Raw genomic sequence first — 25,469 nt, forward strand, 5'->3', positions numbered from 1 at the left:
GCCAATTTCGCATCTTCTACACTCGCAGTCAAGAAGGTAGATACACATTTTATTAATGACGTAGGTAATCTGAGCCATGGAAAAAAATTGGTTCAAGAGAAAAATTTGGTTTAGTCGTTCATGTGGCATTATGTTTTGGAATGTTTACCATTCATGCCTATAAAATATTTTAGCACATTTATAACTAATGTAGTCAATGTCGAATCTGAACACCGGCCTAAACCAATGATTTTTGAAATTGTTTTCGAATTCATCTGTCTGGATCATAAACTCGTGGTGAACGACGACATAGTGAGGAAATCCACATTCCAGAGAAATGCGTTGCATTGATTGTGAAATTTGTCTGATTTTCCCTTCGCGGGTTGGAAGGTCAAACAGGCAGTCACTTTTGTAGACAACCGGACCTGTCAAACCTTCAGGTTAGGTAAGCGGACCCCGTGTCAACGGGATAACGCTAAGGAGATGATGACATAACTAAATACAGGATTACTAAGCACAAAGCAACGGTTATTGTAATTACGTTAAACTGATACTATTGGCTGGCTAAGAGGTTTCTGGTTTACACTGATGCTGATATCACATGTAAGTAGGTTAGGCAAGACATGGTCAGAAATGAGTAGCTACTACTTATTTATGTTCGAAGTTTTCTTAAAAAGATACGAAGCTACTTACGTACCTAACTCGCTTAATTAGCAAACTTAAAATTGTCCGCAAAACCCACCGGTCGCGTCTGTTGGGCAACATTTTAGGGAAGATAAGTGGTTCAAGCCGCGACTTTGAAACTAATAGGATACAAAGGTAATTAAAGAAATCAATACTAATAGAATAAAATACATACATAAACATAACGTAATCTCACGATTGCATCCCAATTGGGGTAGTCACACCGTGCTTACTGTTTGACCAACGTGATAGGTCGTGAGCCGAGATAAATTATCTTAATCATATTGTTGATACGAGTAATATTGTTGTAAAGTTTTATTAAAGTTAGTAGTTTTTATGTTAACGAATAGGTACTTATAGACAGTCGAAGGTGTTTCTTGTCTAAGTATTGTCTGTCGAAGCAATGACTTGTCGATCTAGGTATATGTTTTCGGAGTTCGCTGCGTGTCGAAGTAATGTGTACTGTCGAAATTCAGTCGTTAAATCGAAACATACAAATCAATCAATCAATCAAAAAAGTATAATAAATAATATATACTTACTTATCTAAAGCAATATATATATATATATATATATATATATATATATATATATATATATATATATATATATATAAATAAACATACACACATATATACACATATACATACAAATAGTCTATACAATATAATACATATAAGGAGAATAAGAGTACCACAACAGGACAGCCTGCAGAGTGAAAGAACGAGAATATAAGTCAGTGGAATGGACAGGGATATTAAGGGATAAGGTGTGGGACGATCGCAAGGTACGATCAACCATACATCCATATTTATAATATAGTAATATTGAAGCAGGTAGGTACACGGGTAGCTAACCTTATACGATAACTACTTACCTAGTGAAGAACGCCTAAGGCTAGTAAGAGTGGTTGCGTGCGAAAGGCGGATAATAGGAATTGGATGCGGAAAGCTGGAGGAGGTTTTTTGTGATGTTAACCTACAATACTATTTTACAATTTCTGGGAAAAGTAAATTCATTGTTTGTGTTACGTTATAGTAGGTATAGCATAAAGTGTAAAGATAGCGACTAGCGATAATGACGTCGGGTAGGGAGTGGAGGCAAATTATAAAGTTCACCTGAAAATCTAACGGTAAATCAGTTAAATGTCTCGTACCTAAAACAAGGCATAATACTACGTATGGAACGGCAACTCTCCGCTCCCCACCAGCGTTTGAGCTAGGTTTACCCCTCCTCCCCCCTAACATAGTTTAGACTTGAATCGTAAGACGTCAGACGTCACACACACAGATGCGCGTGTACGATAATGTCAATGTGTAGTGTCTGTGTAGAGGTTAATTGTATGAAGTATCCGGGGTACAATTCTGCTGCCCCGATGTCCTAGCGCGGCTGCGCCATATCTATAACGTATAAAGCTTCTCTTTCAGTAAGCAGCGTAATATACCTAATTACTACTGTGTACTTAATTACTTAATGGGGGACTTTCCAGGCTACATTCCTACATTCCATTCCTTCGTGTAACGTTCTAATTTCATGGATAATAGATATATGCAACTTTTATCTTTTTTTTGGGTATAAATGATGACCCTAATTATTACACCCATCTTCCACCCACTATTATTCTAATCAAAATAAAGAGAAGCAATATAGGTAGCAACATAATGTGATCCAAATGATATATAATACGGTGCATGATAATGCAACAATTATTTTTATACGTATATTATTCTTCTGCCGTTATATTGTATTTTGGAATAATGTGCCCGAGTTACTCGGGCATAATTAAAAATAATTATTTTAACGTGCTAATTACGTATTTTTATCCTATAAAGCTTTACAGCCTGCCTGGTCTAGTGGTTAGAGCGTTAGGCTCACGATCTGGAGGTCCGGGTTCGATTCCCGATGGGGACATTGTCGAAATTACTTTGTGACACTGTCCTTTGTTTGGTAAGGACTTTTCAGGCTTGAATCACCTGATTGTCCGAAAAAGTAAGATGATTCCGTGCTTCAGAGGGCACGTTAAGCCGTTGGGCCCGGCTATTAGCCGTAAAAACGCCTCCATCAACCCGCAGGGGAGCAGCGTGGTGGAGTATGCTCCATACCCCCTCCGGTTGACTGAGGGAAGACCTGGGCCCAGCAGTAGGACGTATATAGGCTGTTTATGTTATGTATGTTATGTTAAAGCTTTACAGTGTCATCTAGTTTTTAGCGAAAGTAGCATGGAATGTCGTTCATTGTGTACCTACATGTAATGAGACAGTACTGGCCAATTTGGTTCAATAATAACCAGGGTAGATGAGGTCGCAGTCCACATCAGAGCCCACATGAGGGAGGAAGCAATCCTTTCAGTGCGACGACCAATATACGTAATAGACGTGCGTCTCACCAAATGTAAACAACATTGCAACCCTAAGTCATTATCGTCATCTGTCGTGGGACCCATAAGTTTTTCGACATCATATATTTAACATTTTATCCTAGGCCGCGCCTCTCATTAGGAGCAGTACAACTTTTCCGGAAGAATTTTACCATTTTCTCGGAAGACGAAATATAGCTGTAGCTAAACCGGCAAACTCGTTTTGCCGATCCAAAGAGCAATTAAATGTTTCCCTTGTACAACGTCTAACCTTTCCAGTGCGAATTTGCGTACATATTGAAATAAAATAGAGCAAATTATACGTCTTATATCTTTGTCTTATCTCAGTTTTAGGACCTTCATACAAATCTAGAGCGGAAAGTAATTCCAATACAGTAGATACTTGTATACCTGTGGGATATAGAAATAACACGGGATATTTTAAATATCTTTAATCCTTATATTTTAACAAAATCCTCTAACCCGACCGACATCGCATCAAAGACCCGCATTTCTTCCTTTTTAAAACTGCCTTACGTCTCATTCATTAACCATCCTCCTTTCATACCATAAACATTCATTATCCTTCCATAGAATTCTCACTTTCCTGCAAACCTATTTAAGTACTTACGTAAAATTTTTAAATATGTTAGCGGCGACGCAACCGTCCACTGACCATAGCAACCGGTAACCAAAGACAACCAATTGACTGCGGCAGCGAGTGCGGTTGCGGGATTCACAGGACGGCGACGATCGCCACTGACGCGCTTAGGGGCCGTCCATTAATCATGTACTTAATGTTTTCTTTGGCACTTTTTAACCCCCCCTCCCCCTTGGTGATACATGATGAGGTTCAAGACTCCGCCCCCTATTCTATATCACGTGTATTTTTAGTGCCTACCAAAATATTGCACGAAACGCCGCTTTTCGGTTCAGTATCACGCGTTTGCCGAAAAAATAAATACTCGTGATATATTACTACACCCCCCTCCCCCCTTATGATATTTCGTGATTTTTTCATAGACCCCCCCCCCCCTCTCGAGGCTCGCATGATTAATGGACGGCCCCTTAGGCATCCCACCCATTGAACTCACCGCACTCAATCGACACTCGTCTAACATCGTTATAATCTGCTATAAGCACTTACTTACGTAATTAAGAAATAAACCAAGAATCATTTCATTACTGTCCCTTGCTAGTGCTAAGCTGCTAGTACTAAGAATTGGACAAAAGAAGAAGTTCTTTACTTTTACTTTTATCTTATTAGCGTCTCCTAGCATACCTACTTATCGTCGTAAGACTCAGCAGTAGAGAACAGGTTATAAAATGTGGTGGTTTCTGAACTCCGATGGCTGTAAATGTGCTGTGGTCCGTACCTCGTTTTCGTCGAGCCTTAACAAGTAAGTAGATTGAAGATCTTCAATGATAAAACGAATGATCAACACATAATGGTGAAGCAAATACAAATAGTATTTGAACATCAGTAATTAGATCCGATATAAGTAAGTAGGTTATATAAATAATAGAACGTATTTATAAGTAGGTATGTAAATACTTATTTATGACGGCTATTTAACACATTCCTGTCGCTACCCTCTCTCAGTCCTTTTATGAATATTTATCGGCTTACTTAAAGATTTAGCAGCATTCATCTTTACCGAACTTACGGCATTGCTTCTGTGGTCTAGTGGTTGAGCGTTGCACTCAAGATCCGGATCCGGAAGTCCCGGGTTCGGTGGAGACATTTCACGAAAATCACTTTGTGAGGCCCTGGTTTGGTTAGGACATTGCAGGCTGATCATCGATTATCCGATAGTAAGGTGATCCGTGCTTCGGAAGGCCCGCTGAGTCGTTGGTCCCGGTTACTTCATCACTGATGTAAGTAGGTACGTAGTCGTCATATGAGCCGTGCCAGGGGCCTTTGGCGGCTCAATAACAACCCTGACAACAGGGTTGATGAGGTTGGTAATCCACCTCACAACCCACACGATAGAAGAAGAAGACGGCTTTGCTTTGGATATTTTGACTTCCTAATTTATACAATAGAACTCAATGAAACTTGCTGGGTTACTGACAAGCTGCAAGTTAGTTCAGTTTAGATACCTGCATATTATCCTACCAAGTTTTCTTTTGCCATAATAGATGCAGGTCATATAGAGCCTATCTATTTAATGTAGCCTTCGTTTTGTGCCTCTAATCCCCTGAGTGTGGCTTATTCAAACTTGCTCTCTCTTTTATCGGCGAGCTTATCGGAAAACCTTCTTAGTTTACTCTCTTGTTAAGAGTATAACAACAAACCAATTCTTCTTTTTGTACACTTACCTATCGATCTTTTGTCAGATACCTACATAAATATGAAAACTGGGGCTGTGCAAGTCTTCCTCTCTTTTATAGCAGATTTTTGTCTATTATTTTTACTTATCGTAGGGTTTGGTACCTGTGGTACGTGATTATAATATTACCTTTGCCAGTGACGTTTGTGTCGCTAAGCAATCCGTCGACGGCAAAAAAATATAAATAGTATCTCTCTTTCTTTATTTAAGAGCTGCGCTCTTGTCGGTGGAGTAATCGCCTCCATTTTTATTACTCCATAGACAGGGCGTGTAGAACGGTGGTTGCCCCAATCGCCTTCCGTTCCGCAGTACACCGACCAATTTCTCAATCGGTGATGATCTAGCTAGAGCCCACCAGAATCCATTTCCTCGGCCTCCAGCCAGTACTGATATCGCTGCTGCCAGGCATCAGGGGTGCGCTTTTGAAGTAGCGGCGCCTACTCGCTACGTCACAAGATCGTCATAGAACCTAAGTAGCATTTTATAGGTTAGCCCGTCCCAGTGAGCTACCCACTACGTTCTGCTAATCCTGAGTAGTATAGTCAACTAAAAATCTAGAATACAAAATACATTATTCTAATAAAGATAACGTTAAGAATGGTTATGATGTCTATGGTTATGGAAAGAAGAATACTAGAATTAAGAAGGATCCTCTTAAGAATAGCAGCGAGTGAATATCGCGTCGAATGCGAAAACTGCTGAAAAAGGATTTGGATTTTCTGTAAGAGACTTATTCATTAGCTGATGTAAGGTATTAATGTTTCTTCTTTTTTGTTTATAATTTTTAGGGAGTGCAAAATTACTTTTGCAGCTTATTTTAATTATTATTTTTTGAATGTGGAGGAAGCAAGAGAAGTGTGTCAGGATAGAAGCAAATGGAATTCTATAGTCCCTGCCTTCCCCCGGTGGGCCATAGGCGTGAGTTTATGTATGTATGTGTTATTTTAATATTTATTTGACCTACACGACATAGTCAAACGTGGCCATTCTAGTCCACTTTTTTGTGCAGGTGTACATGGGGCAAGGTCATTGAAAACAGTAAATAAGTACGTTACGTGAACCCTGAAATTTTCCTGGATACTTTAATATTGTTATTTGGGACCAATAGTATTAATGTGATTAAGTAAATGTGATTGTACGAGTATGTTTCAGGGTTTTATGAAAAAATAATACTTATGTGTACGGGTAATCGCATGAGAAAGCACGGCTTATTTTGATCCGATGGAACGTAACAGTCATCATTTCATTTTATTTCATTCGTTTTAGCTCTGTCGTCAAACCTTGAGCATAGACTAAACAATAGAACGTATCTATTGTACGGTAGTGAATGTTGGGTATGGCAAAAGAAGCTTGAAAGTAAGATTAATACCGTAGAAATGAGGTCTTTGCGTAGAATATGCGTCGTTAAGTTGAGTGATAGAGTGAGAAACAGTGTGATAAGACAGAGATGTGGTGTAAAAGACGATATAGTGACTAAGATTAAGAAGGGAATGCTAGGTTGGTTTGGACACGTAGAGCGGTTGAAGGATAATAGAATTGCGAAAGCGGTATATAAAGCAAAAGTTGATGGTAGGGCTGGCAGAGAAAGACCTAGAAGGACTTATATGGACCAAATTGGAGATGTCCTTAGAAAAGGTTTAGTACGAACTACTCTGAACCGGCGTGTATGAAGCGATTGATGAATGTAGAGGAAGCAAGAGAAGTGTGTCCGGATCGAAGCAAATGGAATTCTATAGTCTCTGTAGGTGAGTTTATGTATGTATGTATAGAACGGTAATTCTCCACCCCGCACCATAAGCCTCTTGTGGGGTAAGGGAGAGCGCGCGGACTCTCTCTCGCTTGCTCGGTAAGAATTCTATTTTTGTACCAAGTGTATGAGGTGTGCCTTGAAGTAAACGATTAATACTTAATGCCTAAATAGCCTTTTGTAAACATCATTTACATTTCCTGTCACGAAAACACCAGTTGCTTTGAGTGTCGGAAACACTTATTACGGCAACGAGTTTCCTCAACTTCCCGTTTGGGCAGTCAAACATTTTGTTGGGTAAGTACAATTACGTCGGGGTCTGACTGTTATTTCTGTTACCCTCCATCAGAAGTCGCCGAATAATTAACTTAATGTAAAGTATTCGTACATTTTTTAAACATTTATGTGTTTACACAAAAGAACATTCAGCATTGTAGAGTAACCTATGTGCTGTATGACGAGACAACAATATTAACATAGATGTGGGAGGAAGTGGGAAAGTAAACACTGAAGTCTTCATAGCCTTCATCACTAATTATCTTCAAATGATTTTACACAGAACAGAATAGAATTAACACCTTAATATTCCCCCTATTCCCAGTAGTTTTTACCTGAAGTTTGAGAAAAAAAACCCTTCAGCGACGCGCACCCACGTCGTCCTCCATTTCTCTTCAGACCCTTTTCCATACCACTCGCTCTTCCACTCTGTTTTACCGAAAACGTCTTCATTCATATCTTTTTTTTTTTCACACACGTATCTTGCATCTCTGTCTCACTTACCTTTCTTAGTCGTCTCGTAGGCGGGTTTATTCTCAAACTGACTTATATTTTTTCGAACAAATATTAATAGGCGTTGTGTTCTATTTATTCACTATAATATCTGTGCATCTCACAAAAGGAATTTACTTATTGTCACGATGTAAGACGGAATCTATAAAAAAAATTACTAAGTAGCTTCCTTGTAGAGATAAGAAGCTTTTACTGGAACAGGCATTAAAACCAGGTTTCTTCTAGTAAGGCGTTTAAAACCTAGGTATACTTACCTACCAACGTGAATGGCTATGCTTTAGGAATTAAAGTTCTTATATTCACGACAAGCGACTTCCAAAATTTTGAATTCATCAAAGAGGTCCTATTTCAATTATGTAGTGTTTGTGTAATGTTTGTCAAAGACTCCTTTACCTTTGGTCCTAATATTCATTCCCTTTAGCTTGGAAATTCCAGAAGAAAGGGAATATCGCACAGTATTATCCTTAGGATTATTTCATTTTAGTATTTTTATTATTAGCTACAAAGATGTAATTTCCACCCGACCCCTAGTTTTGTTACTTAGTCTACTTTGAAATCCGTTGGATACCTTTATCCTGAGCTCAATTATCCCACCTTACTTATACCTATAGGATACTTATTAGACAGTCCATGTTACTTTGTTCTGTTAACCCTCACTTACAAAAGCATGCAATTAAATGTTCATTCCACTACACTACACCCTTAATTTACCCCACGGTACTGTGAGTATTTTTACCTTTTGTACCTTTGCCCAGAACCTGAACCAATTAGACCCTTGTTTAAGCTCCGTCTTATACTGTTTAAATACTTAAAAGTGTGAAATCCCTTTATATGTGCGTAGATATTATTGTTACCAGTTTTGGTCAAGGGTTATTGTGGGGTCAGTCCCCTAATGCGCCTTAGGCCTACGTAAATATTATTTGCACGGAGAAACAAAGCTATTCTTTAAATAAGTACATAATAGAAATATTTTTCCACGTTTTTAAATTTATCAAAGATAAGTATATTTTAAGTAAGTTTACATCTTAACTGTGGTGTGTGTGTGTGATGTAAGTTAGTAGTCGTTACATGAGTCATGTCAGGAGCTTGTGGCGACTCAATAGTAACTCTGACAACAGGATTGATGGGGTTGGTAATCCACCTCACAACCCACACGATAGAAGATGTGGCCTAAGGTACTTACCTCGTGAATATGAGTGTTACGCCACTTCCCTTTGGTTACCATTTAATAGTCACTCAATTGATTAATTTCATTTGCAACGAACTTCACATCGTGTATCCCCTCTCTAAAAGTTACTTACTTCAAAATGGAATGGCAAGCAGCTCAGTCGTTCTACGATCGTCGTCGTGGTAACAAGTGATTATCATTATAGTGAAGATTGTGTGAATTATCTGTGTGCAAAAACGGAATAAAGAAGTGTCCTGCAAGTTACTCCTGGTTTCATTTGAAGCTACGTTATATCTCAGAAGTGGGATCCCATCGGCTCACAAACAGGTAAAGTACCTAATTGTTCTTTTTGTTGTTTTTTTTTCTTTTTTTTCTCCACACTTCTTGTTGCTATTGCACATTTCTTTTATTAACCTTTCGAAAGCCGGAACGCAAGTCTCAATATAAAATCTACTGTCTGGTATGTCGGCAGATGAGAGGTTAAATATTTAAGACTAGTATAGAAAGAATAAATAAATGTTGAGGTTATGTGAAATGAGTTATTAACTAGTGAGAAGCTAAATTGCTCTCTGTAAATTATACGTGGATTGTGATCGGACCTCCCCTGTAGTCCTACAATGTGTTTTTTTTTGTACGGATCATGCGTAACATTTGGTCGGGGCGACTCCCCGATAATGTTACGGTATGAAAACTATATGTGGATTGTAGCATTTGATCGGGGCTACTCCCCTATAGTGCTACAATGTGCTTTTGTGCGGACCATACGTAACATTTGATCGGGGCGACTCCCCGATAGTGTTACGGTATGAAAAGTATATGTGGATTGTAACATTTGATCGGGGCTACTCCCCTATATTGTTATAATGTGCTGTTTGTGCCGGACATTTGGTCGGGGCGACTCCCCAATAATATTGTGGTATTCTCAGGGTGACCGGATATACATTTTGGCAATATCAAAGAGGAAAAACTCAGTTCACATGACCATTCCTATATTCCTTATAACGATAGAGGTGAAATTTCTTACGCTGTATTTTGCGATTCCTTACGAGGAAAAAGTAATTTAGTATTGTTTTATATTAGAGTTGACCTACAACTTATGAATAGTGATGTCCGAAAATTTGCATTCCAGGATGGATAATGAACAGAGTGAAGGTCCCTTGCTAAGGGAGGATCAAGGCCCCGGTCGAGTAGTACACACTCCACCTGCCTTGGCTACATTGGATCGACGCAAAAACATGCGGGGTGAGTCTGAAAGCCTGAGGCAGAGCCGCTTCGAAAGCGAACGTCGTAGTGAGCGCGCTACACCACATCGTAGCCAGCGTCGTAGTCGGTACCGGAGTGAACTACGACGTAAGACATGCAGCAAGCGTCACAATCGGTTCGACCTAGAACGTCGATGCGATCGAACAGGAGAAGGAAACTGCAACGAGCGCAGCCGTAGCCCACACCGTCCATGCAGCAACGAGAGTCATGACAGCAGTCGAGACCGGGGGAATGCGCTTAGTCGTGAGCGCAGTTGCCGTGGTAGGCGCAAGAGCCGCCGCCTGCGGAGCCGCAGCCTTAGCCGGGATCGCAGTCACCGCCGCAGCCATAGTCGCAGCCATAGCAGCAGTCGCACTCTACGGCGCCGAGGAAGGCGCCATAGCACGAGGCGCAGCACGCGTCGTCCCGAGCATCGGACATCATTGGGGTATGATAGACATAATTACTTATTAGAAACATTTATTGAAGCGATAAAAGGGATGAAACCTCCTGGTCAGCCTGAGAAATTTCCAGTCCTTAATAATGTCATTCCCGAATTCGACCCCATGTCAAAAGAACAAACTGTGTCTGCTTGGATCGCAAAAGTAGAAGAATGTAGGCAAATGTATGAATGGACGGAGAAGCAAACGATACACTACGCGATGCCTAAACTTGTAGGTATCGCCAAAACGTGGTATCAAGGTTTGCCGTCCTTTTTACATACTTGGGATGAATGGAAAGATACACTGACTGAATCGTTCCCTGATAATCAAAATTATGCGGAGTTGTTAACGGAGATGCTGAATAGGAAAGCACGTGCTGGAGAATCCTTAGAGCTTTATTATTATTCAAAGATTAACCTCCTTAATCGCTGCAAAATTAAGGGTAAGGAGGCCGTGGATTGCCTCATTTACGGAATAGAAGATAGAGGGATTCGGTTAAGTGCACAAGGGGCACAATTCACAGAACCGCAGCATGTTTTGAAATATTTCAAAACTGTAAAAAGTGGATCAGTTAGAGATTCTGACAATAAAAATGGTCGTGAGAAAGATAAACGTTCATATAATAATGGCCACAATAATAAACAGGGTTCCTCGGATCAAAACAAGATTACTTGTTTTAATTGCAATGAAGTCGGTCATCCCAGTTTTAAGTGCCCAAAACCAATAATAAAATGTACTCAATGCAATCGCATGGGCCACACAATGAGTAATTGTCCGCGGACCCAATTTAACGCTACGACTCCTAAAAACACGGGAACTAAGGAGAAAAGCGTAATGCAGGTAGCTTCCGATAATGACAAGAATATATACACTTTTCAGATTAAAGTAAATGATACCTCAATTTTGGCGCGTGTTGATCTTGGTAGTGATTCTACGTTAATAAGACTAAGCGATGCGACTAAAATTGGAATCGCCTGGAATACGTTCAATCTCCCAACTCTTCGTGGACTAGGAAATATTCCATATAAACCAGAAGGTAGAGCGGTGGTCAGCATAGATGTACAAGGAGTTATTGAGGAAAATGTCGAAGTTCTAATAGTAGCAGATCACTTGATTAATTTCCCGGTTCTTTTGGGACATACCTTTACCGAACGACCTAATATCAAAATTACTAAAACGCATGATGAGTTAGCTTTCTCGAATACCGATATAGAAGACGAAGAATCCAAGACGTGGCTGTTCTGTGATAGTAATACCCTTGTAAATACGCAAGAGACAAAAACTGTTCCTATTCGTTCCTCGTACGAGTTTACGGGAAACATTTATGTCACCGAATCGATCAGATGTCTCGGAAAGGCAAAGTATTACATATTACCTGGAGAAGTCGACATTATGGATGGTAGAGGGTATATACTTGTCCACAATCTAGGTGACGAGCCCGTCATGCTCGCTAAAGATACGCTTATAACTAGAAGAACTTCTCGTATTGGCAATGGCGCAACATCGACTCGTTCTAACACTATATCAATTCTAAATGTAAACATTGACAATGATATGGTTAATGCTGATATTGGTGAAGGTATTTCCATGCTTCATAAACAGCAATTGGAAAAGTTGCTCCATAATTACAAAGAATGTTTCTCAACCTCCCTCAAAGACCTCGGATTCACAACCGTGACTGAAATGGTAATAGAGTTAAAGGACTCTAATCCGGTGGTATATAGACCATACCGGCTGTCACACTCGGAACGTGAAGAGGTACGCCAAATGATTGCAGAAATGCTAGAATGCGGGATCATACGCGAGTCTTCTTCACCGTATGCCAGTCCTATAGTTATTGTTCAAAAGAAAACTGGTGAAAAGCGCCTTTGTGTTGATTATCGTGCTATTAATGCAAAAACAAAGCGCAATCATTACCCATTACCCCGTGTAGAAGACCTTTTGGATGAACTATCTGGACATGCCCTTTTTACATCTTTAGATTTGGCTTCGGGGTATTATCAAATACCTATAGCTGAAGGATCTTGCGAAAGGACTGCCTTTGTCACACCCGACGGCCAGTTCGAATATACTAGGATGCCATTTGGGCTGGCTAATGCTCCGTCAGTCTTCCAAAGGGCTATGCATAAAATTCTGAGCAAAGCGAAAGTAAATTATGTTATCGTATACATGGATGATGTGCTCATACCAGCTCGTTCTTTTGAAGAGGCTTTAACGCGTCTTGAAGAGGTTTTGGGTCTTTTAAGGGACGGAGGCTTGACACTTAAACTAAAAAAATGTAAATTCATGTACGAAAAAATTGAGTTTTTGGGGTTTGAAATTAGCAAAGAAGGTGTCAAGCCTGGCTCTCAAAAGACTGAAGCCGTATCGCGATTTGCAGTACCACGAGATCAACGTGACGTTAGAAGATTTTTGGGGTTGGCAAGCTTCTTTAGACGATTCGTTAAGAATTTCGCTTTGATAGCTCAACCTTTGACTAGCCTTCTAAGGAAAGATTTTGTTTGGTGTTGGGGCGAAGCTCAAGATAAGGCTTTTGAGGCTTTAAAGGAGCAACTGGTCACCAGACCAGTACTGGCTCTGTATGATAGAACTTTAGAAACACAACTTCATACGGATGCGTCAAAATTGGGTGTTGCCGGGATACTCCTTCAAAAACACTGTAATCTTTGGAAGCCAGTGTCATATTATAGTCGCCAAACATCCGTCGATGAGCAAAGATATCATTCTTTTGAATTAGAGACGCTGGCGGTTATTGCTTCTCTTAACAGATTTAGAGTATATCTATTGGGTTTAAGGTTTAAAATTGTGACAGATTGTCACTCATTGCGTACCACTTTGACAAAACGTGACCTCGTGCCCAGGATTGCGCGCTGGTGGTTACAATTGCAAGAGTACGATTGTGAACTTGAGTATCGACCGGGCGAAAAGATGGCTCATGTAGATGCTTTAAGTAGGAGCCCTATAGATACACAGTTAGAACCCATATCCACAATAGATGTACTCAACGTGAGCTCCGAAGATTGGATTGCAACAGTTCAGGAGTCTGATGACGAGATATCTCGCATCAAAAGCATACTTACCGATCCTAAAACGACAGACATTGTTGACGTGCATAAGAATTTCAAACTAAAAAACGGGAAAGTTTTCAGAGTCCTAAACAATGAAAATCTGAGATGGGTTGTCCCTGCGGGTTCTCGCTGGCAGATTCTGAGAGCAAATCACGATGACGTGGGGCATTTTGGATTCGACAAAACACTGGAGCGAATTCGTGCTACATACTGGTTCCCCAAGATGCGCCGATTTATAAAAAAATATGTTATGTCGTGCCTTGAGTGTGCCCATCATAAGCTGCCCCCGGGAGCTCGACAGGGCGAGTTACACCCTATAGAGAAGGTGGACATACCTTTTCATACTGTACATGCGGATCATCTCGGGCCTTTTAATAAAAGCAAAAGACGCCACGTCTATATCCTGGTGATTATTGATGCTTTTACAAAATTTGTGAAGCTGGCGGCTGTGAAAACCACTAAATCTTCAGAGACCATCAAGGTCCTAAAAGAACTTATCAGTTGTTTTGGCACACCGACAAGGCTAATAACAGATCAGGGAAGTGGATTCACAAGCAAAAAGTTCAAGGCATATATCGCGTCCATTGGTATTAAGCACGTCTTAAACGCCGTCGCAACACCAAGAGCTAACGGTCAAGTTGAAAGATACAACAGAACAATTCTGGCCTCTCTCGGTGCGATGACACACGGCAAGGATCCAAGAAAATGGGACGAGTACCTTCCGGATGTTCAACTAGGTATAAATACTAGCGTTCATGACGTCACTAAGAAGACTCCTTGTGAGTTATTATTTGGACGTAGGATGATTAACCCTTCACAGGGCATTTTGAACGATGTTATTTCTGATACAGGTAATGGACTGATTGAAGGTAATATAAATGAAGTGCGATCAAATGCCAAAACTCTGATCCAAAGACAAAGTGATGCGAGTAAAAAGAGATATGACAGTCACAGGAAGAAAGCCAAACAATATAAAGAAGGGGACTTAGTTAGAATAATGAGAATGATAACTACACCAGGTCAGTCTAAGAAACTAGAGGCAAAATTATGTGGACCTTATAGGATAATGAAGGCCCTACCTAACGACAGATACTTGATTGAGGATACACCTCTATCAAGAAAAGGACGAAGGTATGAGGCGATCTTTGCGGTGGATAAAATTCATCCATGGGTTACTTTTGAAGAATCACCTTCAAGTAGTGACGCCGATGATAACGAACGGAACAGCAATGAAACAGGTGTTGAAAGTGTCTCTGATTGATTATCAGTTAAACTTCAACTGTAAACATGGTGATTTTAAATGTACTTAGTGATTTTGTGTGTAAAAATATAAATGTAACAAAATAATAATATTTAGCGAATCAAAAGTGAAAATAAATATTAAGTGAATTATTAGTGAATGAAATTATGAGTATATAGTCGATCAAGTGAATTACAGTGAAATTAAGTGAAAATCCAGATAGACGAATGGGTCAACATTACAGCAATGAAGCTGTGGTGTAGATCTATGCGTTTGTCGGGGGTTGCGTGTTGTGGGTATGATTGGTGTTGCAGCACCACCCAAGGAAAAGCAACACGTAACAATAAGTGAGTTACCAGGGCACGGTGAAGGAAGTAATCTTGTCCTGCTAAGATTATGGTAATTTTAATAATTAAAATTTTGTCAATTGTAATTATTTGTAAAAATGTTAAGTATATTTCAATCACGTGAAATTATTATGATATTTTCATTTAGTATATTTTTTTTTGGGTTGATATTATGTTTGCCAGTTGTTATAATTAACGAGGGGACTCGTTGGTTAACGGATGGCCGAGCTGTTACGCCACTTCCCTTTGGTTACCATTTAATAGTCACTCAATTGATTAATTTCATTTGCAACGAACTTCACATCGTGTATCCCCTCTCTAAAAGTTACTTACTTCAAAATGGAATGGCAAGCAGCTCAGTCGTTCTACGATCGTCGTCGTGGTAACAAGTGATTATCATTATAGTGAAGATTGTGTGAATTATCTGTGTGCAAAAACGGAATAAAGAAGTGTCCTGCAAGTTACTCCTGGTTTCATTTGAAGCTACGTTATATGAGGAAGAGTTGTGAGGGAAAAAACAGTGGGCCAGGTAATGTCCATCATTGCGTTCACCAGGGCACTGTGATCGGCAAAAATGCACATTAACTGGCCGGATGTATACAGCTTCTGCTGGCATCATGCTGGAGCACGAGTCTCGTCGCAAGGCTTTGTCTGGAGGGTGGTTACCAGCTACGGCCGAATCCTTCCACCGGTAGATGTCGCTCGATTTTCCAAGCGCTGTGCCTGGTGCCCCAGGAGGGTTAAAAAAGCTAAATCAAAGCAATTCATCTAAAAAGCAATATTGCTATTTGACATTTCTTGTCATTCCGCATTTACTTTTATATGCGTAAATGTCATAAAATCAATATTACTACTACTTACATGAATTGCTTAAAAGTAGCCTTTTTAACACCTCATATTAGAATGTTTATACCTGATTTTGAATTTTTCAACAATGTTGGGTTACTTGGGCTTGTTTATTTAGAATGCAGGAAACATTACTTTTTTTGTTTATTTCAATGTCAAGTGTGGCTGAAAATTGTCATCTTGATCCCGTTCTATGACACAGCACTTCACTGGCGAAGTGTGTAGGAAATTTTGATCTCTCATACGTATAATAAACATCTGCATCTGCACACACTACAGCTTCAAAGTAGTGTATAATATCACGGGGGTTAAAATGGCCACATCGAAGCAATTCATCTAAGAAGACAATATTGCAATTTGACATTTGTTGATATAAAAGTTAGTGCGCAACGCCCACAAATGTCAAATAGCAATATGGCTTTCTTAGATGATTTGCTTCGATGTGGCCATTTTAACACCCCAGGTGTCGTTGACTTTGTAAACATCTAGATATTTAGGCTGACGCAATCTCTGGGCATCATCCGATGACAGTTTATTGAAACGACCCGATTATTTGAGGGTTATTTGAAGGGGTGCAGTGCCGTTTTCCTTAAAGATTCAACAGGCGAACGGTTCTTCAATATTCGGTTCTCGTTCCAATATCCTTTAAATAGGTAATACCGTACCAGTTCATGTTCCCGTAATAAGATAAGTTTTTTTGAACACAAGTTTTTTTGCTTATTCGCAGCGTAATAAGTGGTATTAGATAGTACCTACTCTTTAGGCTATTACTAACTCATACTCCAACTCCACCGACCCGCAGTGGTACTCCACTGCTACATCGTGCTGCATCGCTTGGTGGCTACGTAACCCCTCCGATTAATTGAGAGCAGCAGTAGGATGTACTCATATAGGCTGTTTATATTATGTATACAGGATGTTATCGACATCATAACGTATACTGAGGGTGACGATTCACTTCATGATTCTGAGTTAATACATACATACATACATAAACTCACGCCCGTAATCCCTAATGGGGTGGGCAGAGCCACAAGTAATCAAAGACAACTGAGTTAATATCAAGTTAAATTTTCCGTTGCTGTTTGTTTTGTGTTTTTTTTTTCAATTCCATGCATTTGCGACGGAAAATTCCACTTGATATCGATTCAGGATCATGGTGTGAATCATCCCTCAAAGTTTTCGTTACGATGTCACTATCACCCATACTTGTATGCAAGTAGGTACGTATGATGGGTGATACTTAATAGTAATTAACATTAACATTAATTAACATTAATAGTAATCAACATAACGGTAGTAAGTATACTACCGTTATGTTGATACTTACTCATAGATAACCAAATTAAATACATTTTTTGTGAGCAACTGAGAACTAATGGGTGTGATCACAAGCGGCTTGCATAAGATGTCGCGTAAGGAGTATCTCATGCGAGTACAAAATCCTAAGCATATACTTACGCTTCGTAAGGAAATCCATCGGAAAGCGGTGCTCAATGCTGTTCCTAAATGGAGAAAAGCAAATATTCCACCTAAAAGCTTTATTCAAAATTTATATTTTACAATAGAAAATTCTTCACTTATTTGGGTTGTATGTTTAGATTTGTATTTTGTTTTATATATAATATTATAGGTACCTACGGTCAATATCTCTCTCGTCACGTAGGTCAGCTGGAAGAAATATCTTTGTTTATAGATAAGCTTAACCTATACTGTCTGTTTCCTTTATATTTTCCTTGTATCTGTTTTATTGTGAACAAATATAAGTAAATAAAACTATTTCAATATACCTATTCTTGAGGCTCTAGATGTATCCTCCCTGACCCGACAGTTTCCAAAAGTTTGTGAAAAATAATAAAAAAGTATGTTCGAATGTTTAAATTTTCCGGGAATTTCTTATTGTTCCTTTCAATAAAACCGATGTAATACGAACATTAAATATGCCAGAATTCGGGGCTATTAACTTATTTTTTTTTTTAAATTAATGCCGCCTTTCTTTTGAGCACGTATAACTTTACTCGAAATTTTTAACTTTAATCGATCTAAAGTTTTGATTAGTTTACATAAATTATTAGCGACGAGCATTTTGTTTTTGTTCTCATTCTGGAAATGTTTACTTTAAAAAGACATGGATCTAATCATTTATGTAGTTACCTACCGTAATCGTTTCTAAATCAAAGCAACAAAACTTGAGTCGATTGTTTGGTTCACCAGTATAATAGGTAAGTACATAGTTATGAATTTTTTAAACTACTTATAACCAAACGTTATTTTTCAGCAAAGTGCTGTGGCTATTAGTATTCCTCATATTCATTACCGTACTAAGCGTGGTCAATTCTGCCCACTCCCATAAAGCAGCGGGTGTGAGTTTAGATCTGTCTGTAGTTTTACATGATACTACGTGTTAGTTTTCCACTTTGCCAGAATGTTCATGAATTGTTCGAGCTTTCGTGTGTCATGCATTTTGTGACTTTTTTGTTAAAGCTTGGAACGGTACATTTAAAAAATAGTTGAATGTTCAGAATTTTACATCAGAGTGGAGAGCTGCGAGAATTTCACGAATAAATAATAGTACTTACTTATCTATCTATCTATTTAAATAGTGTCGTTCCAACTAGTTTCATAAAATATGGTAGACGCATACATACAATATTATCACGTGCTCGGTGAAGGAAAACATAAGTAAGTATGTAACTTGACCTGTATTGAACTAGCTTTTCCTTCTCAGGTCTTAAAAACGGACCTACACCTAAAAATCGTAGGAGGCGCTATAATACTACGGGAAACTTCAAAATGTCTCCGTTTCTTATTTACGATCGGAGTACCTAAGTATTATGGATCTGCGATGATCCAACAAAGTAAAATAGTGTATGCTGAACATATTTTATACAAAAATTTTGCTTGCGGATAAGGAAAGATTAAGAAAGAGTCAGTTTAAGACCAAAATTACCATTTCAAAGAATAAGAAAGATGGAAGTTTTGCAATAACATTATAATGTAGGCGTTCGTTCTTTTTGTGAACGCATACGTTTATCATCCACGTCCACTGTAGCTTCATACTAATCTCTGCTAGTTTATTTAAGTATCGCACACCTACGTAATAAGTATTCGGAAGTAGCAGCCAACCACAGTTCGGATACTCCTTAGAAAAATCTCGATCATTCAGTATGCCGCCATAAGGTTAGGTTACACAGTGCGAGCAGCTGATGTGACAATAGACAGCTACTCTGCCTGTGTACTCGTATGACAGTAGCTCGAGTCGCCTCGCACGGTCACACTATGCAAACTGCTGGCGTCGCAGAAGACAGCTACTATACAAGTGTACTGGTATAATTCGTTTGTATGTATCATGTTGCCCAAACAAGAAACACTGTACCCGGCGTGGGCCCGAGCGTACGAGCTACTGTCATTTCGCAAAATCGTGCGAGTTGACGGCCGAGCAGCGTGCGAGTGGTGTGGTGGGGAAACGAACGCGAGCAAGTGTCCCACTCGCACATGACAGTAACTCGTATGATGCGGTCACATATGCGCAGTAGCTGCACCGCACTGTGTAACCTAGGCGTTACCCCGTGCGTGCGAGTAGGACCGGCAGTCGGCTTACGGCGGCTTAATTTTTTTTTTACCTCTGATGGGTTTGCTCTTGGCCCCAGAATTGCCCGAAGGCATTGACGAGGCCTAAGATGGAGCGAGCTCGCCTAAAAGGTGCCTGTTCACTCTGGCCTTGAAAGCACACGGGTTGTATGCATTCGGAAATACAGAAGACGGCAGAGAATTCCGCTACTTAGCAGTGCGCATAATGAAGGACTCATAACCTCATCAGGTCAATCAAGCTCGCTTCAAGCTTGTGCTGGTGCGGGGCGGAGAGTGTCCCATCTATAAGTAGTACAAAGTATTATTCTATGGGCACACTACAGAAACGTGTAATGTACAATAGTAAAATCGGCTACAAATAACACTTTTGACACACTCGGACACTTCTTACAAAAAACCTCGTTTTACACAGACAATACACATTGACGTTATCGTACACGCGCATCTGCATGTGGCGTCTGACGCCCATACGATTGAAGACTAAAGTAAGACTGAGCCAGCCGCTGGTGGGGAGCAGAGAGTTGCCGTTCTATACGTAGTATTATTCCTTATTCTATGCTTTTGAGTAACCGCAGATAACGTTGAGAGATTGCGTAGATCTGATGAAGATATGTTGATATACAATACTCTAAAGCATCCGTTTGTAAGTGCGATTGAATAAATAAACCGTTAGTCCGGCTGGCGAAAATTTTGATCTGAGTTATTTATGAGGCCGCAGGTTGGCAAGGGCAGTAATTCATAATTATTCATTTGAGAATAACTCTTGTTTCACAGTAGGTACCTACAAATATTGTTACATAGAAGATAATAATACTACACAATCACTTGTTATTCATGAGCCTTGGTGACTTTGATGGTGCAATATTTTCAAATAATGTAAGTATTGTAGTTACACAGTTAGTTACGGCCTCCGTGGTCTAGTGGTTGTGCGCTAGGCTCACGATCCGGAGGTCCCGGGTTCGAATCCCGGTGGGGACATATCACAAAAATTACTTTGCCCTAGTTTGGTTAGGACATGACAGGCTGATCACCTGATTGTTCAAAAAGTAAATTGATCCGTGCTTCGGAAGGCACGTTAAGTTGCGTTGGTCGCGGTTACTACTTACTGATGTAAGTAAGTAGTCGTTACATGAGTCATGTCAGGGGCCTTTGGCGGCTCAATAATAACCCTGACACCAGGGTTGATGAGGTTGGTAATTCACCTCACAACCCACACGATAGAAGAAGAAGATTATAGTTACGGTTGTTAGTTAGCCATAAAACACCTTCGGCAACCCGTGGTAATACGTGATGGAGTATGCTCCATAGCCCCTCCGGTAGATTGAGGGGACGCCTGTCCCCAGTAGTGGGTCGTATATTGTAATATTATGATTATGTAATTACTAGTTAGTAATAAATGAATGCTACTTTAATAATAACTAAAGAAAGAAAGGTTTTATTGACAGCAAGTATCAGTCAACGAAACGTGTTGCTATTTACTTACATTCGCTGTCTTTTTTTTTTGACGTGACTTATTGTATATTTGCCGCAGATGGCATTAACTACTTGGCCGGACAAATGGGGAGCGCCGAAGGCTCTCACCCGGTAATTAGCTGTCTCAACTTGAGTAGATACATAAGTAATATACCTAATATTATATAATATGCCGCCTGATATCCAAGTTCGACAGCTACACGATAGCTAAGAATTTCAACAACTGGTTTATAAAAGTTTGTCTCCCAATAGCAATCATCTCACAAAGTATATTTAGACAGGTTCGTCATACAAAACGAGAATGTATTATTTTGTAACATTATGTTATTCTGAAACTTTTGTGTTCAAAATGGAAGAAATTTCAACGGAACAAGAAAATTTACGTAATAACAAGGGACGACAAAGAGTAACAAAGTAATATTTATACGAAACATTTTCCACTCGATCTCTCTCTCTCTCGTGTGGGTTGTGTGGTGGATTACCAACCTCATCAACCGTGGAGTCAGGGTTACTACTGAGTCGCCAAAGGCCCCTGACAAGACCCGTGTAATGACTACTTACTTACATCAGTAAGTAGTAACCGGGACCAACTGCTTAACGTGCATTCCGAAGCACGGATCATCTTACTTTCGGACAATCAGGTGATCAGCCTGTAATGTCCTAATCAAACTAGGGACCACAAAGTAATTTTTGTGATATGTCCCCACCGGGAATCGAATCCAGGATCTCCGGATCGTGAGCCTAACGCTCAACCACTGGACCACGGAGGCCGTACCGATTGATAAGGTACTTGAAAATAAAAAATAAATAAATCGTAAATTAATGTCAGTCTGTGTGGCTTTATTTGGGATCGATGGGGCGATGGGGCTGATAACCAGCCAAGCTCTGTCCAAGGTCTGCCAACCATTGCCCAATGGCTCAAATTGGCTTCAAAACGTTTTTTTCGATTCTGCTCCGCACCACCCAAATCCCCTGGTAGTTGCGGCTTCCGAATACATCCCACTTAGGGACGGTACTGAAAAGTATCGGCGTCCGAAGGATGTAATATACGATCCCGACACCCGATTACTCTAGCCATACAGGCAGCCAATCAGCTCGCGACACCAAACACTTCAGGACCCCGATAGCGACCACGCCGGCGTGGTCGACGATTTCCCTCAATCAGCGCTTATCGCTATCGACCCACTAGGGTCGATTAATTATTTCAAATATTTTTCACCCTCAGGCCTGTTGTCTTAAAACGTTGTACCGGGTAAGAGTCTTCAGCGCTCCCCATTTGTCCGGCCAATTAGTTAATGCCATCTGCGGCAAATCTACAATAAGTCACGTCAAAAAAACAATCCTTTTTTTATTAACTATTTGGCCGGAGAAAACCCTGTCCAAAGCGATACGGTACGATACGTATTATAGGTGCTTACACTTAATTCATTATTTCATAGAATTCGCACCTTATCGAGGTGTATGCGGGGCAGTAGGCGACACTTGAGATGTCGATAACAGATACTTAGATACTTGAATGTTAAAAATATTTTATCTGGACAATGCCATTACAAAAACGGCAGGAAAATAAAGGTTTGAAAAGTTATTGCGGATTTAGCGCGTGGATAAAGCCTTTCTAAACAGACAGGCCAATTAAGAATTTAACTAACCTAAATAAATAGGTATGTAGACAAGTGTGTGTGTGTTTTACATTGAATCACGTTTAATAGGCACCTGTGTTAGCTATCAAAGAGGAAAAGTCTTGTCACATTACTTTAGAATTGCGGTATAGTTGACACTTAATCCTTCAAGCTCGTCTTACCATCCTATAATAAATCTCAGTATCTCAGTCCGTCTGTTAACTTTTCTCGCCTAAAACACTGGACCGATTTGGATGAAAATTGGCCCAGAAACGGACTAGAGTGTCTACGCAAAACTACTAATATCCACGATGACGACATTATCCATGCGCATTACATATTATAATAATATGTTATGTCCGTTATATCCAGTTAGACAATTGTCTACTTTACGATTTTTTTTACTTTTTTTTACGTGTTTTATTGTAGATTTGCCGCAGATGGCATTAACTATTTGGCCGGACAAATGGGGAGCGCTGAAGGCTTTCACCCGGTACAACGTTTAAGACAACAGGCCTGAGGGTTTCCAGTTGGGCGCGAACCTCGGCTCAGGGCGTCGTCTGAGAGGAAAAATATTTGAAAGAATTAATCGACCTTAGTGGGACGGTAGCGATAAGCGCTGAATGAGGGAAATCGTCGACCACGCCGGCGGGGTCGGTATCGGGGTCCTGAAGTGTTTGGTGTAGCGAGCTGATTGGCTGCCTCTATGGCTAGAGTAATCGGGTCGTCGGGATCGTATTATTACGTCCTTCGGACGCCGATACTTTTCAGTACCGTCCCTAAGCGGAATGTATTCGGAAGTCTACTTTACGATTAGGTATTTATCATGGTATAACCACATCGAAGCATTTCATCTAAGAAAGCAATATCGCAATTTGACATTTGCGCATATAAAAAGCAATATTGCTTTGTTAGATGAATTGCTTCGATGTGGCCATGTTAACCCCCAGGTATTCTCGCTCAATTCAAAAATTCAAATTCAAAAATTCAAAAATATCTTTATTCAGTAGGTAACATAGTTACACTTTGAATCGTCAATTTTACATAACGAACGTCTCATCCGCCTAAAACTACTGCAGCTTCTCACAACCTGTATAGCCGGGGAAAAGAAGCTGCAAGAAAAACCTCGGCACAGGGCCCTAGACGTTCTTTAAAAAAATAAAAATAAACATAAAACATAAAATATTGGTATACAATTGAGTAATTTAGCTGCCTAATATCAGTTCTCAGACAGTTAATCCCATGCATTCATATCTTCTAAATAATCACTAACTTTATAATAACCTTTTTTGTAAAGTTTTTGTTTAACTACTGTCTTAAAACAGTTGAAAGGCAAATTCTGAATGTCAATGGGAATCTTATTGTAAAAACGTATACATTGCCCCTTAAAAGATTTAGTAATCTTATGTAATCGACTGACTTGTAAAGCAAGTTTATTTTTGTTCCTGGTATTAACAATGTGCCGATCGCTATTTTTTGCAAATAATCCTATATGTTTTTTTACATATATTAAGTTTTCAAAGATATATTGTGATGCCAAAGTTAAAATATTAATTTCTTTAAATTTATTTCTAAGTGACATCTTGGGTCCCAATTTGTAAATCGCCCGAATGGCTCGCTTTTGCAGAACAAAAATGCTGTTCATATCTGCAGCATGACCCCACAGCAAGATGCCGTACGACATTAGACTGTGGAAGTAGGCAAAATAAACTAATCGCGCGGTTTCTACATCGGTTATTAAACGAATTTTTTTGACCGCGAATGCTGCTGAGCTGAGCCTTTTGGACAACTTATCAATATGAGGACTCCATTGCAACTTAGCGTCCAAAGTAATTCCCAAAAATACAGCAGTATCCGTGAGGTCCAATTCCTTATTTTTTACAATAATAGAATCGAGGGGCCTACTAACATTCGATAACGTAAAATAAACATATTTTGTTTTATTTTCATTAAGTAGCAGGTTGTTTACAGTAAACCAATCCACTACCTCTGAAATGGCGTTGTTTACATCGTCAAAGGAATCTTGTCGTCTCTTTACTTTAAAAAGTAAGGAGGTATCATCTGCAAACAGCACCACCTCATGTTTTACAAGACTAGGTAGGTCGTTTATGTAAACTAGGAATAGAAATGGACCTAGAATTGAGCCCTGCGGGACGCCTATAGTGACGTTAGATCCACACGATCTGGAGCCATGCACATCAACCCTCTGAACGCGGCCACTAAGGTATGACTCCAAAAGAGCGATGGCATTATCAGTTATTCCATAGTGACGAAGTTTCGCGATCAAGATATCATGACAAACGCAATCGAAGGCTTTGGAAAGGTCGCAAAAGACACCAATAGCATCTTTGGACTCCTCCCAAGCCTGAAAAACATGATTTATTAACTCAACACCAGCATCGGTTGTTGAGCGACCCTTTGTGAAACCAAATTGTTTATTAGACATTAAATTGTTTAAATTGAAATGTTGAAGTAATTGCAGTAATAAAATTTTTTCAAATATTTTACTAAGCGTGGGTAGTATAGATATTGGTCTAAAATTAG

At 39.7% G+C, this 25,469-nt stretch overlaps 1 protein-coding gene across 1 annotated transcript in view; it reads left to right on the top strand.

Moving 5' to 3' along the window:
* LOC126380289 (atrial natriuretic peptide receptor 1) overlaps positions 1–25,469 on the top strand; it is a 206,382-nt gene that overhangs the window by 958 nt on the left and 179,955 nt on the right. The gene's annotated exons all lie outside the window — the stretch shown is intronic.

Source organism: Pectinophora gossypiella, chromosome Z (assembly GCF_024362695.1).
Source record: "Pectinophora gossypiella chromosome Z, ilPecGoss1.1, whole genome shotgun sequence".
NCBI classification, from domain to species: domain Eukaryota; kingdom Metazoa; phylum Arthropoda; class Insecta; order Lepidoptera; family Gelechiidae; genus Pectinophora; species Pectinophora gossypiella.